Source organism: Mustela nivalis (genome assembly GCF_964662115.1).
Source record: "Mustela nivalis genome assembly, chromosome: 6".
NCBI classification, from domain to species: Eukaryota; Metazoa; Chordata; class Mammalia; order Carnivora; family Mustelidae; genus Mustela; species Mustela nivalis.
Window position 1 is genome coordinate 3,043,212 of NC_139025.1, and position 11,977 is coordinate 3,055,188.

Consider the following 11,977-nt stretch of genomic DNA (forward strand, 5'->3'; position numbering starts at 1 on the left):
CACCGTCCCGGACAGCCGCGCCCGCGCCCCTCGCGCCGGCGCGCTCGTCTCGCGAGGGCTGGTCACGGGGTGCCAGGCCCGGTCTTCACGCGTGCGACTCCCGGGAGCCCGCAGGAGGGGCCCTGAGGGACCGGCTACCCCGCAGGCCCCTCCGGGAAAGCGAGTCTGGGTCGATCTCCTTGGTCCCTCGCTGCCCCGGGACCCTCGAGAATCAGGGCTCCAGAGGAGCCTCCAGGCGCTCCCCTGGCCACTCAGGCCTCGCACGAGCCGCCCCCCCAGGGCCTGGCCAGGGCAGAGCTGCCGGCCTCGCAGCCGCCCCCCGCGCGTGGCGGCCGCGCCCCGGCCTGCAGCCCCCGCCGGAAGGGCAGTCCTTGCAGGCCGGAGAGCGCGCCCGGCCTCGGGCGGCTGCATCGCCGCGCGGCAGGCCTGACTCAGCAGCCCGCCCGGAGCACGCAGGCCGGCTCCGGGGAAGGCGCGGCGCAGCTCGCCCGACCACCCCCCGGGCGCTGCGGCTGTGCCAGGTGCGGGGCCCTGCGCCACTGTTCGCCCGGAGGCCTCGGCCGCGCACTTGCTGTCCAACCGCGGCGCTCTTCCAACGGGCCAGCCCGGCCCCCGCGGCCGTTCTGACCCTGGAGGGACACAGTCTCCGCGAGTCAGGGGGCGCGACCACGGTGCCATCGGTGCTGTGGTGTCAGCGCGGAAAGGCCAGCCGGGAGCGGCGAGGGGGAAGCAGTCACACCACCTTCCCACGCTCCCTTGGTGATCTGGCCCCACGGCAGCGAGCCTGCCACCTGCTCTTCACAGGCCCCGAGGGGCTGGGCACTGGCCTGGGCACTGGCCGCCAACAGGGGCCCTAGAGAAGAGAGGAGCAGGGAGGCGCCTTTCTCTAGGACTCTGGACTCAGCGACTGTCCCCTCCACTCACGCAGAAACCGGAGATGCTTGACGTCCTCCTGCAAATTGCTGTGGTTCGTCCCTCTCCGCCCCCACTGCTGTCACTCTGTTTAGGCTTTATTATTCTCTCGCTCGTTTATTGTCTCAACAAATACTTGTTGAGCAGCCGTGATCCCCACCATAAGAGCCAAGGTGTGCTGGTAAAGAGGATAGGTAGGATCCCGCGCCAGCTCCGCGCCAGCTCGCACAGTGCCTGCTGCGCCGAGAAAAGTAAGGTACGGGCGGGGCGGAGTGAACGCCTAAGTGACCGGAAGGGGCCTAAACTGAGCTAAACGGGAGGGAGAGCACTCCAGGCAAAGGTCCTTAGGCAGGGATGAGTCTGGAGTGATGGGGAGCGGGGGGGGGGGGGGGGGGGGGGGGGCAATTCATCCACCGCCTCTGCGGGTCCCGTGAATGGGATCCTGCTACTTCTCCCGTGGAAATACTGTCATGTACCCATCGTCCAGGGCACCGGGCTGGGGCACAGGCATTTCGGGCCATCCTCACTCAGAGTCTCACACTGACACTAACAATCACCCGCCATCACTGGGCAGCCCTGGGCATTCTCAGGGGCTTTAAATCCTCTGATCCTCAGGAACTCCGAGAGAGGCACTGCTACCCCCATTTACAGAGGTTCCCTGGTTTGCTTGCTGCTTCCAAGGATTAACTCAGCTCTGGGAATCAGAAGGGAGCCCCTCTACACTTCCTATGTGGGCACTAGCAGAGCTGAGGAGAGCCTTTGTGCTGGAAAGCCTCAGCAAGGCTACTCGGGGGTGGCAAATCCATTCTCTGTCCTCCCCACAAACCTAGAGGACCGGGGCCCTGGGAAGCACACACCGGTTGGCACAGTCCTGGTGGCCTTGAGCATCCTTGTTACCAAGAGCCTGCTGGGCTAGCCAGGGTCCCAGAGGGTCAGCCAGGATCTTGGAGGGTGGGGCTGTCGTCCACAAGGCAGCACTGGACCTTTGGAGCAGGCTCCCTCCTTGCTCCCTTAAGTGCTCTCCCCTTTTGAAAAAGGCAGCCTGCATGGGTGGGCCACCTCCTTCTCCTCCTCTGTCTCTGTCTCTCCTGCTTTCCCCAAATGTAGATGCCTTGTCCTCTGCCCTCCTCCCCTCCTTCTCCGACCCTTTCATTTCCCAGTTGTGAAAGCAGAGAGATCAGAAGATGGCCTGGAGACTGAAACTGGGGCTGGGGCTCTACAGAGTACAGATTTGGAGGCGCCTACAGGACCCAGATGAAGCCAAGGCTGAAGTCCCCTGGTCAAGGAAGAGTGAAAACAGCCACACGCCAGACTCCTGGGAGTCAGAGATGACTCAGGAGTGTACAGTCTCCATTCCCGAGATTTACTGAGTCCCACTAGTGTCAGGTGTGAAGCTGGGCAGGGGGAGAACAGACACCCCTACACGGCCAGCAGCTGTGGAGCTGAGACGGAAAGCTCAGCACTGGCTCAGATGCTGCAGGGGTGGCTCAGATCCTCAAGGGTCAGGGGATTTCTTGGAAGAAGGACATTGACATGGCAATGGGGAAGGACCCGGCTGCTGAAGCCCAGTGATAGAAGTGTAGGGAGGAAACCCGATCCGACATAGAACGAAGGGCACAGTGAGTCATCGGTCTCAGCTGAAGCATGGAGAGGGGTCCTGCTTCTCGCTGTAACTGTCTGTGGATGTCTCTATCCAGGAGCAGCCCTTTGGAGGAGAGTGAGATGCTGGGATTTCCCTTTGATCCCCAGGGGTCTGCTGCCCAGTGGATACCCCAGTCCATTAGGGTCTAAGGAGGAGAGGGTGGGGGGGAAGGAGTCCCCGAACCCTGCAGCGTGGGGCAGTGCGAAGTCATTCTTGGATGAGTGTCCTCAATCCGGAGGGGGCGACCTTTCCGGGCGGTCTTGGCCAGAGATGGGGGGGCCGCGCACCCCTGGAGAAACAGGCAAGGAAGAGGGTAAGCGCAGGTTGTGTGGCCTGTACCCCCCAGCTTCCCGCGGTCCGCTGTGCTTCCTCCCCGACGCTCCCACCCGGTTCCGCCCCATTTCAGCTTCGGCACCGCCCCCCCGCCCCTGACCTGGGAGCCCCCCTCGCCCCCTCAGCATGGGCACCGCCCACATGCACACTTCTGACCTAGGAGCTTCTCCCACGGACCCCTTCAGCCAGGACACCGCCCCACCATGCCCCTCCCGCACTGAGCCACCTCCTGCCCCTCCAGCTTGGAAACCGCCCCCATGCCCTCTCCAGCCCGGGGAACGCCCCCACACTCACCCATGATCTGGGGGCCTCCTCCACCCCCTCCAGCCTGAGTACCGCCCCCGACGCCCCCTCCAGCACGGGAGCCGCCACCGCCACCCCCCCATCCCACCCCGGTCCAAGCTGAGTCTGACCACGCTCAGGTCTCCGCGAGGCTCAGGCACGGTGGCCGGCCCGCCCGGCGCGGGAGGGGCGGCCTGGCCTGGCATCCGGACCAGAACGCAACCCCGGGCCGGGCGGGGGCTTCTCTGGGCTGGGCAGCCTCGCTCTCCGCCCAGGTCACACCCTCTCTGGTCCTGAGGCTCAGCTTCGGAAAACAACCTTTACCGGATTTGCGGGGTGTTTTTCCTTTAAGGAGCTGGAGCCCCAGCGGGGACATTAAGCTGCCGGACCCGTGGGGCCAGGCCAGCGAGAAGGGCAGCACTTTGGGTGCAGGGAGGAGGGCCCCGAGCCTCTGCTCCCATTTCTCTCTGAATGTAGGGCAAGGTAGGCCTGGGTCCTGCTTGGGGAAGCCTGCCTGCCCAGGGGTGCCCAGCGTCCCCAGAGAGAATGACCCAGGCCCACGGCACTGCTGACTCGCCCCTGCCCTCCTGCAGTCCTGGCCAGCCTGTTTCCCCCGGAGTGAGGCTGCCCATTCCTGGCCCCAGCCAGGAGCTCTTTACTGTTGTGAACCCCTGCCCTGCCCTGCGGAGAGGCCCAGCCATCCTGGCGCCCGGAGCCCATTTCCGGCAGGCCCTGGGGACACCAGGCCGTTCCGGAAGCCATCCTGGATGGTCCAGTCCCTCACACAGCCCTGTGTGTAGGGCCCAGGATGTCTCCAGATGGGGACCGACGCTCGGATGCAGGCAAGAAGGGCAGCGGTCCTGCTCGAGAAGCAGCGCCACGGCTGAGTGTGTGTTTGCACACTCAGCACCCACTGGGGAGCCCAAATGTGTCTCTGCACCAGAGCCGTGACACCCCCAGTGCCCACCAGACTAGCCTATGACATGCCCTCTCACGGAACCACGAGGCAGATGAGAAGACGTGCTGGATTCCCACAGTATGTGGCCTGCGGACCGGAGCCGATTTTTTTTTTTTAAAGATTTTATGTATTTATTTGACAGGCAGAGATCACAAGTAGACAGAGAGGCAGGCAGAGAGAGGAGGAAGCAGGCTCCCCGCTGAGCAGAGAGCCCGATGCGGGGCTCGATCCCAGGACCCTGGGACCAGGACCTGAGCCGAAGGCAGCGGCTTAACCCACTGAGCCCCCCAGGCGCCCAGACCGGAGCCATTTTCCGCAGCCATCTAAAAGGGTAACGCCCGCACCTGGGAGAGGGCAGAGCGTCTGTTACAGAAACAACGGGGTCTAGTGTGATGGACATGATGAGAAACCAGCACTGGGGGCTGGGCACCTGGGATTAGGCACAGGTCGTGGAAAACAGACATTCTCCTTGGGGATCCCCCCGCCATTTTATTAGAAAATATTCAAACGTGTAGAAAAATACGTAAAGTGCACACTGTGCACTACAGTCAACATCTCGCCCCGTTTATCCCGTCCCTGATTTCTCCAGCCCTCCTGCTCCACCCCTACACCCGGCGTGTGCGTCTCATGAATGGAGCCCGGCGTCTGTTTCTCGGGGAGCATTTCCACGATGAGCGCGTGTGAAACACACACGTCCAAAGTTGCCATCCAGCTGACCTGTGTCCCTAAAGCCTATCGGGAGGTGGACTGCTGACCCCTCCCTCACGCCCCTGCGCAGTCACTGTTCTGTTCTCTGTTTTGTTCTGTAGTTTAGTTTTGCCTGCTCTGGCGTTTTACAGAAAGAGAATCCCAGGCCCAGCCCCTGTCACTCAGCCTGCAGCGTTTGTGCCCACCCGTCCTGCCCCGCCCTGTATATGGTCCAACTCTGGTTAACAAGAATAGAGCGGACCCGGGCGCCTGGGTGGCTCAGTGGGTTCAAGCCTCTGCCTTCAGCTCAGGTCATGATTTCAGGGTCCTGGGATCGAGCCCCGAGTCGAACTCTCTGCTCAGCTGGGAGCCTGCTTCCCCTACTCTCTCTGCCTGCCTCTCTGTCTACTTGTGATCTCTCTCTCTCTTTAAAATAAATAAAATATTTTTTAGGGACGCCTGGGTGGCTCAGTTGGTTAAGCAGCTGCCTTCGGCTCAGGTCATGATCCCAGCATCCTGGGATCGAGTCCCATATCGGGCTCCTTGCTCCGCAGGGAGCCTGCTTGTCCATCTGACTCTGCCTTCCACTCTGTCTGCCTGTGCTCACTCTCGCCTGCTCTCTCTGACAAATAAATAAAATCTTAAAAAAAAAAAATAAATAAATAAATAAAATATTTTTTAAATTTATTTGATAGACAGAGATCACGAGTAGGCAGAGAGAGAGAGAGGAAGGGACGCAGACTCCCCACCGAGCAGAGAGCCGGATGCAGGGCTCGACCCCAGGACCCTGAAATCATGACCTGAGCCGAAAGCAGAGGCTTTACCCCACTGAGCCACCCAGGTGCCCCAATAAATAAAATCTTAAAAAAAAAAAAAAAAAGAATAGAGCTGATCTGAGCTCCCTTGTCTGAGTCTCTGGGAAACACGCGTTTTCATTTCTCTGGAGTGAATTACTAAGAATGGAGCTACTAGCCACCGGGAGGTGTAGGTTTCATTTTCTCAGAGACTTACAGACCTTTTCCCTAAGCACCTGGCAGTTTTCCGCCCCGGCAGTGATGCAGTCCGCACGTGGCCGCTTGCTGTACGGGACATCCTAGAAGAGATGTCCTGCCACAGGGGATAGTCAGCACCTCCTCTCCCAAGGCTCCCAAGCAGGTAGGAATGGGAGAGGCTCAGAGGGCTGCCTCTCAGCGGCTGGGGCAGGGTTCCCACCCCCAGACGGACGACACATATGGTGGCTGGGAGCCTGGAAGCTTCCTATTAGGAAGGGACAGATTTCCTCAGGGACAGCCCAGCCCCTGAGGTACAAAAGCCCTTGCTAAGGCATCCTGCAAAGCCATCATTTAAAATGTTGGACTACATGCTCCACCAGCCACCGTCTTGGGAGAGAAGACAGAGAACCAGTCGGCGGACTTAGGACGGGCCCTCCGGCGGGGACCGCTCAAAGGCTCCGACACTCCCATGCCTGACGACGTCTTCCAAACAGGGCCAAGTCCATCAACATCTTCCATCCCACACATTCTTCTTACAACGCGACTAGGAAACGCCTCCCCTGAGAGGTGGAGTCTCTGTCCCCTTCCTTGACTCTGGGTAAGCTGGCGTACAGTGGAAGTGGCACAGTGAAAGGTGACACTGTCTCCAGCTGGCTCTCTGGGGAAGCTTGCTCTTGGGAGTCAGTCCCCGCACTGCCGGGAGGAAGCCCATGCAGGCACCCGGGGAGAGCACGTAGAGGTCACGTGCGGATGCTCCGCTGACAGCCAGTGTCCCCGTCGGAGAGGCGAGTGAACATGCCCCTGAAGGCAGACACTTCAAGACTGAGCCACCCAGATGCCCCAACCCCAGCAACTTCCTCCCCGCCACAGCGGAGGGGAGGCTGATCTCTGAGGTTCATCTTGATGAGAGGCGTGGTGCGGTGACGGGCACAGAACGTGTTAAAGGAGGCAGCAGAGGAAAGAGAATGGAACCGAATTCTGTCCTGAATTAGGACCCGTGAGGACCCACACTTGGCTGGAGTCAGGAGATCGGGCCACAGCCCTAGTTGTCCATGGTGGGATCTCATCTGTTCCCCTGAAAAGTGGGGGTATCACCCCGTCCACCCGCCTCCTAGGGACATCATGAGGGTCTGTGGGCAGGAACTGGCCCTGGGTTCCACCCCAATCCCTGGGGGGCCCTGTGCCAATGGCTGAGGCTTGGGGGAGCCTTCTGGGGAAAGGGGCTCAGCCAGAAGTTGCAGTCTCCTATGGCCACTGCATCACTGGGGCAGGCTGGGGCTGCTCTTTATCTGGGGCCCAGAGCCCAAGGACAGCAGGAGGTTCCAAAGCCTGGGCTATTGCCCCAGCTGCCCTGTACCCTTCGCCTCCAAGGTCACAGATGGACTCTCGGGCCTCACTGTGTCGGGTCACCCCCCACTCTGCTCCTACCTCCTCCAGGCAGCCTCCCAGTCCCTCTCCCAGGGACCCTGCAGGCCTCAGCTCTGCACTCCCCACAGAAGGCCACCCCAGAGGGTGGTCACCAGGCCTTTCCAGAGAGGATTCTCTTGCTTACAGGCACCCCACAGGCCCTGCTTCTGCAGAACTCTGGAGCCCAAGCCCCCACAATATGTTAGCCACCCCGTCTCCACCTTCGATGACTGTGATTCCAAAAGGGGCAGTATCTGCTCAGGGACAGAACGGGGCTCTTCAGACGCGCAGATGGAGAGCACCTTCCAGTTTTCAGACAAAAATAGCCACGCAGGTGCCAAGTCTGTACCCGAATCAGCACAGGCTGCTCCTGGCCCGGCTGCAATCCCCCTTTAGGAGTAAGAGACTTGGCGGGGGGGGGGGGGGGGGGGGACAGCTGCGGACCACATGGCTCCAGGTGCGCCCTCCGCAGGACACAGCCTCCTCCCTGCTCTTCCTGGTCCTCAGACCAGGTCCCTCCCCGCTGCTCAGCGTTCTGGGGCACAGACCACACGTAATCCCTTTGCTACCTCCTGCCTCTCCCCAGGGCCTAGGCAGCTTCTCAGTAAGTGGAGCTCAGCTGCATGAAAAGGGGTACGAGGACACCCCAGGAGGTGGATTTCACACGTCCCGATGGAAATCCTGGTCTTCATCTGCCTCCCCCCTCCCCAGGGGGCCTTGAACTTCTGGATCCTGCCAAGGGGGTGAGGGGCTCTGTGTCCTGTGGCTTTCTAGCCTCTGCCTCTAGCTGGTATGTTATCCAGTCTCAGCCTGGCCCCCTTCGTGGGAGCAGAAATTGCTACCGCCGTGCCAGCATCACACCTTTGCATCTCAAACCAGAAGGATGGAGCCTCCCATCCCCCACCCATCAATCAGTGTCCCAAGTCAGAAGCCCACTGGGACCCCCACCTGGCCAGGAGCACAGCCTGCACTGCTTGACTTAGCTGATGGGGCCCACCCTGGGAAGGGGCTGCTGCAGGGTGGGGAACAGGGTGTGGAGGCTGGGGGCAGCCACAGTCCTCTCTGCAGGCGGCTCTCTGAGCTCACTCAGCTCTGTTCCCCGGGGCAGCATCCCAGGGGCGGGGGTGCAGCAGGGCACCTCCAAGACCAGACTGTCCACGCCAACACTGGTCTGGCTCACCCAACCGGGTTGTTAAAGCTCCCTGGGGCCCGTGTCCCACCCTGAGCTGGCTTCCTCGTTCCCTCCCACAGCTCCCGGCTGCCCGTCACGCCTGTCTACGTAGGAAGCGCAATTATGAACACTGGTTTGTTTTTCTTTTTAAAGATTTTATTTATTTATTTGACAGACAGAGATCACAAATAAGCAGAGAGCCTGGCAGAGAGAGAGGGGGAAGCAGGCTCCCTGCTGAAGAGAGAGCCCGATGTAGGACTCAATCCTAGGACCCCGAGATCATGACCTGAGCCGAAGGCAGAAGCTTTAACCCCGGAGCCACCCAGGCACCCATGAACACCGTACACACAAGTTTCTTCTCTTAGTAGATGTCCTGGTTCCCGTATGCTCTGGTGGATTCACAATCATGTTTGGAAGACGATGGTCACTGATCTCCTCCCACCAGAATCGTCTCTGTGTTGGCCGAGCCCAGGACACATGACTCCAGAAATGCTCAGGAGAAAGGGGACCTGGGGGCAGACGGCCAGCCAAAGATGGGCTTCGAGGGTCAGCCTGGGAGCAGGGGACTCCCAGCCCACCCAGGCAGTCACTGCGCCCGTCCCCTGCGCAGAGGTACAGGCCAGGCCTGGGGAGGCCAAGCCAGGCAGACCCAGGCCCAGCCGCCCGCAGAGAAGGCTGGCTGTCAGCCCAGCATGCATTTGGTATCCCGGGACGAATTCTGCCAGGCTCTGCTCAGTTCTGCGGGGTAGCAGGGGGACGAGGTCGACACCAAGGAAGGAAATGCACAAATGCATATATCCCCCCAACGGGCTAAAAAGGAAAACCCCAGCCTTCAGAGAGTCTGCAGGCAAGCATCCCTTGGCTGGGCTGCGCCTGGGCCCCTGTCCACTTCCAGAACACAGAAGCTCTGCACAGACAACCCTTGTCCTGTGTGCTCACACTCTTTCTCCACGAGCTCCATCCCACTTTACAGATGGAGAAACTGAGGGTAGGAGAGGGGAGACCGGTGGCTGGACCAAAGTCGAGGGCCCACTTCAGTGGTTCGGGAAGATTAAAGCATTTCCCCCACGTCCTCAGCTCTGGAGGCAAGATTCAGAAAGAGATCTGGCAGGGCTCATGGAAATTTTCATCTATTGATTCCTTCTAGAAGCTGCTGACCCATCAGACATAAATCTCGTTCCCCTTTTCCAGGACTACACATCAACTCCACCTTGTTCCAAAACGCCAGGAGCTCCTTCCGACACGCTCATTAGCTCTGAGTCGGGAACCCGTCAGAGCAGGCCTGCAGGAGCTGCTGTGACAAATGGCCAGACAGGGGGACCCAAACAACAGCTGTCTCTCCTCTCACGGTTCTGGAGGCCGGACCTCGGAGACCAAGCTGCAGGCAGCGCTGGTGCCCTCCGAGGCTCGAAGTGAGGAGCGTTCCAGGCCCGTCCACCTCCTGGTGGTGCCACGAGCCCCTCAGCTCGAAGACACATCAGCGCAGCCTCTCTCCTTGTCACGAGACTTCCGTGGACCTGTGCTGCGGATCTCCCTCTCCTTTCCAAGGACACTTGTCGTTGGATGTTGGGCCCCTCCTAAATCCAGAATGATCGCATCCCAACATCCTTAATTACATCTGCAGAGTCCCTGTTGCCCGGTGGGGGCATGCTCCTGGGCACAAGGACTCAGGCCAGGGACACATCTGGGAGTCCCACTACGGTCAGCCTGTCTCCGGGAAGCAGACTGCTGACACTTCATTCTACAGATGAGGGAAAGGAGAGGTGGAAGGTTCTCAGTGTGGATCCGTCCTAGAGCCTGGCACGTGCCCTGTCGCCGCCTCGTCCTGGCAGATGTTGTTTTGGAGACAGTCAAGATGGGTCAGATGCTGCCTTGCCTGCTCCGGGAAGGTGAGCCGAGGGCTGCGTTTCCTGTGTTGGCCACGCCCGTGGAGGAAACTCCTAGGAGAAACTGAGAGTAGACTGGCAGGTGCCAGGGGCTGGGGTGGGGGACGCCTTCCGGAAATGTTCACTGACAAGCAAAAGGAGCTCCCCTGCTAGGCCACGCCCTCCTGCAGCTCAGTTCTGGTGCCGGGTGAGGGCTCTCTGGGGTGAGGGCTCTCCCTGCGGGTCACACTGGCCCAGCCCCTCTCCAGCAGCACAGCCCAGTGGGAAACTCCTGTGAGCCACAGTGTCATTTAAAGTGGCCTTATAGGGGCGCTTGGGTGGCTCAGTGGGTTAAAGCCTCTGCCTTTGGCTCAGGTCATGATCTCAGGGTCCTGGGATCGAGCCCCGCATCGGGCTCTCTGCTCAGCGGGGAGCCTGCTTCCTCCTCTCTCTGCCTGCCTCTCTGCCTACTTGTGATCTCTGTCTGTCAAATAAATAAATAAATAAATAAATAAATAAAATGGCATTGTAGCCACAGTAAAAAAAAGGTACAGCAAGTGAAATTAACTTTAGTAATATATATACACATTGTTGTTTCTTCAGCAAATTTTTAAAAAGATTTTATTTATTTATTTGACAGAGATCACAAGCAGGCAGAGAGGCAGGCAGAGAGAGAGGCGCCCCCAGAATTTTTTCTAAAGTAGGTTCCACGCCCAGCATGGAGCCCAACGTGGGGCTCAAACTCGCAACGCTGAGATGGAGCCCTGAGCTGAGATCGAGTCGTCCGCCTAACCAGCCGAGCCACCTAGGCGCCCCACCCTTATTAGAGTCAGCTCCACGTCCAGTGTGGGCCTCGAACACACAGCCCTGAGCCCCAGTCGCATGCTCTGCTGCCTAAGCCAGCCCGCGCCCACAGCCTTGACTCCACGCTGCAGCTGGATGGAAGGGTCTGGCCAGGGGCCCTGGGCTCAGTGGAGAGGCCCCCAGGATGCCTCCGGAGATTCCAGGGGTGCCCCGACTCCACGTAAATAAAGCTCTGAGAATGGGGCCTGGCAGAGAGCAACAGCTGCTTCCTGTTCCCAGAACTGGTAACGGGGCCACAGCTGCATCCCTCGAGCACCTCTAATGGCCAAGGTCCACCGTGCCAGGCAGCCCAGGCAGCTCATGGAGGCTGGGGTGGGGGCAGGGAAGACAGAGGCGAAGGCGGCCACAACTGTGCCCCTGCAGGGACTGTGTCCTCCGGGCTGGACGCCTCCAAGACCAGATGGTCAGATTCTAGAGGTTGCCAGATGCAGCGGGACCCTGTGCCGGCACGAGGTCCCACCTTCTGTCCACAGTGCAGGAGCTGGGTCCGGGCAGGTGGCTCTGAGGTGTCCTGCCATGTTCCCGTCAGAGTGGACATCCTGACCACCGCAGCCAGGCTTGGGAAGGCATCCAGGACAGACTGGGGTGGTGCTTTCTTTCTAAAATAAACATCTTGGGGCACCTGGGTGGCTCAGCCAGTTGAGCATCTGACTCTTGGTTTCAGCTCGGGTCATGATCTCAAGGGGCCAGAGGTGGAGCCTCCGCATTGGGCTCCGCACTTCGCAAAGTCGGAAGGAGATTCTGTCTCCCTCCGCCCCTCCCCCTGCACGCACTGTCCCGCTCTCTCGTATTTACTGACTGTGGGAGACAGAGAGCCAGCTCCGCGTGAGAGTGAGAGCGTGAGCGGGCGAGAAGCAGAGGGAG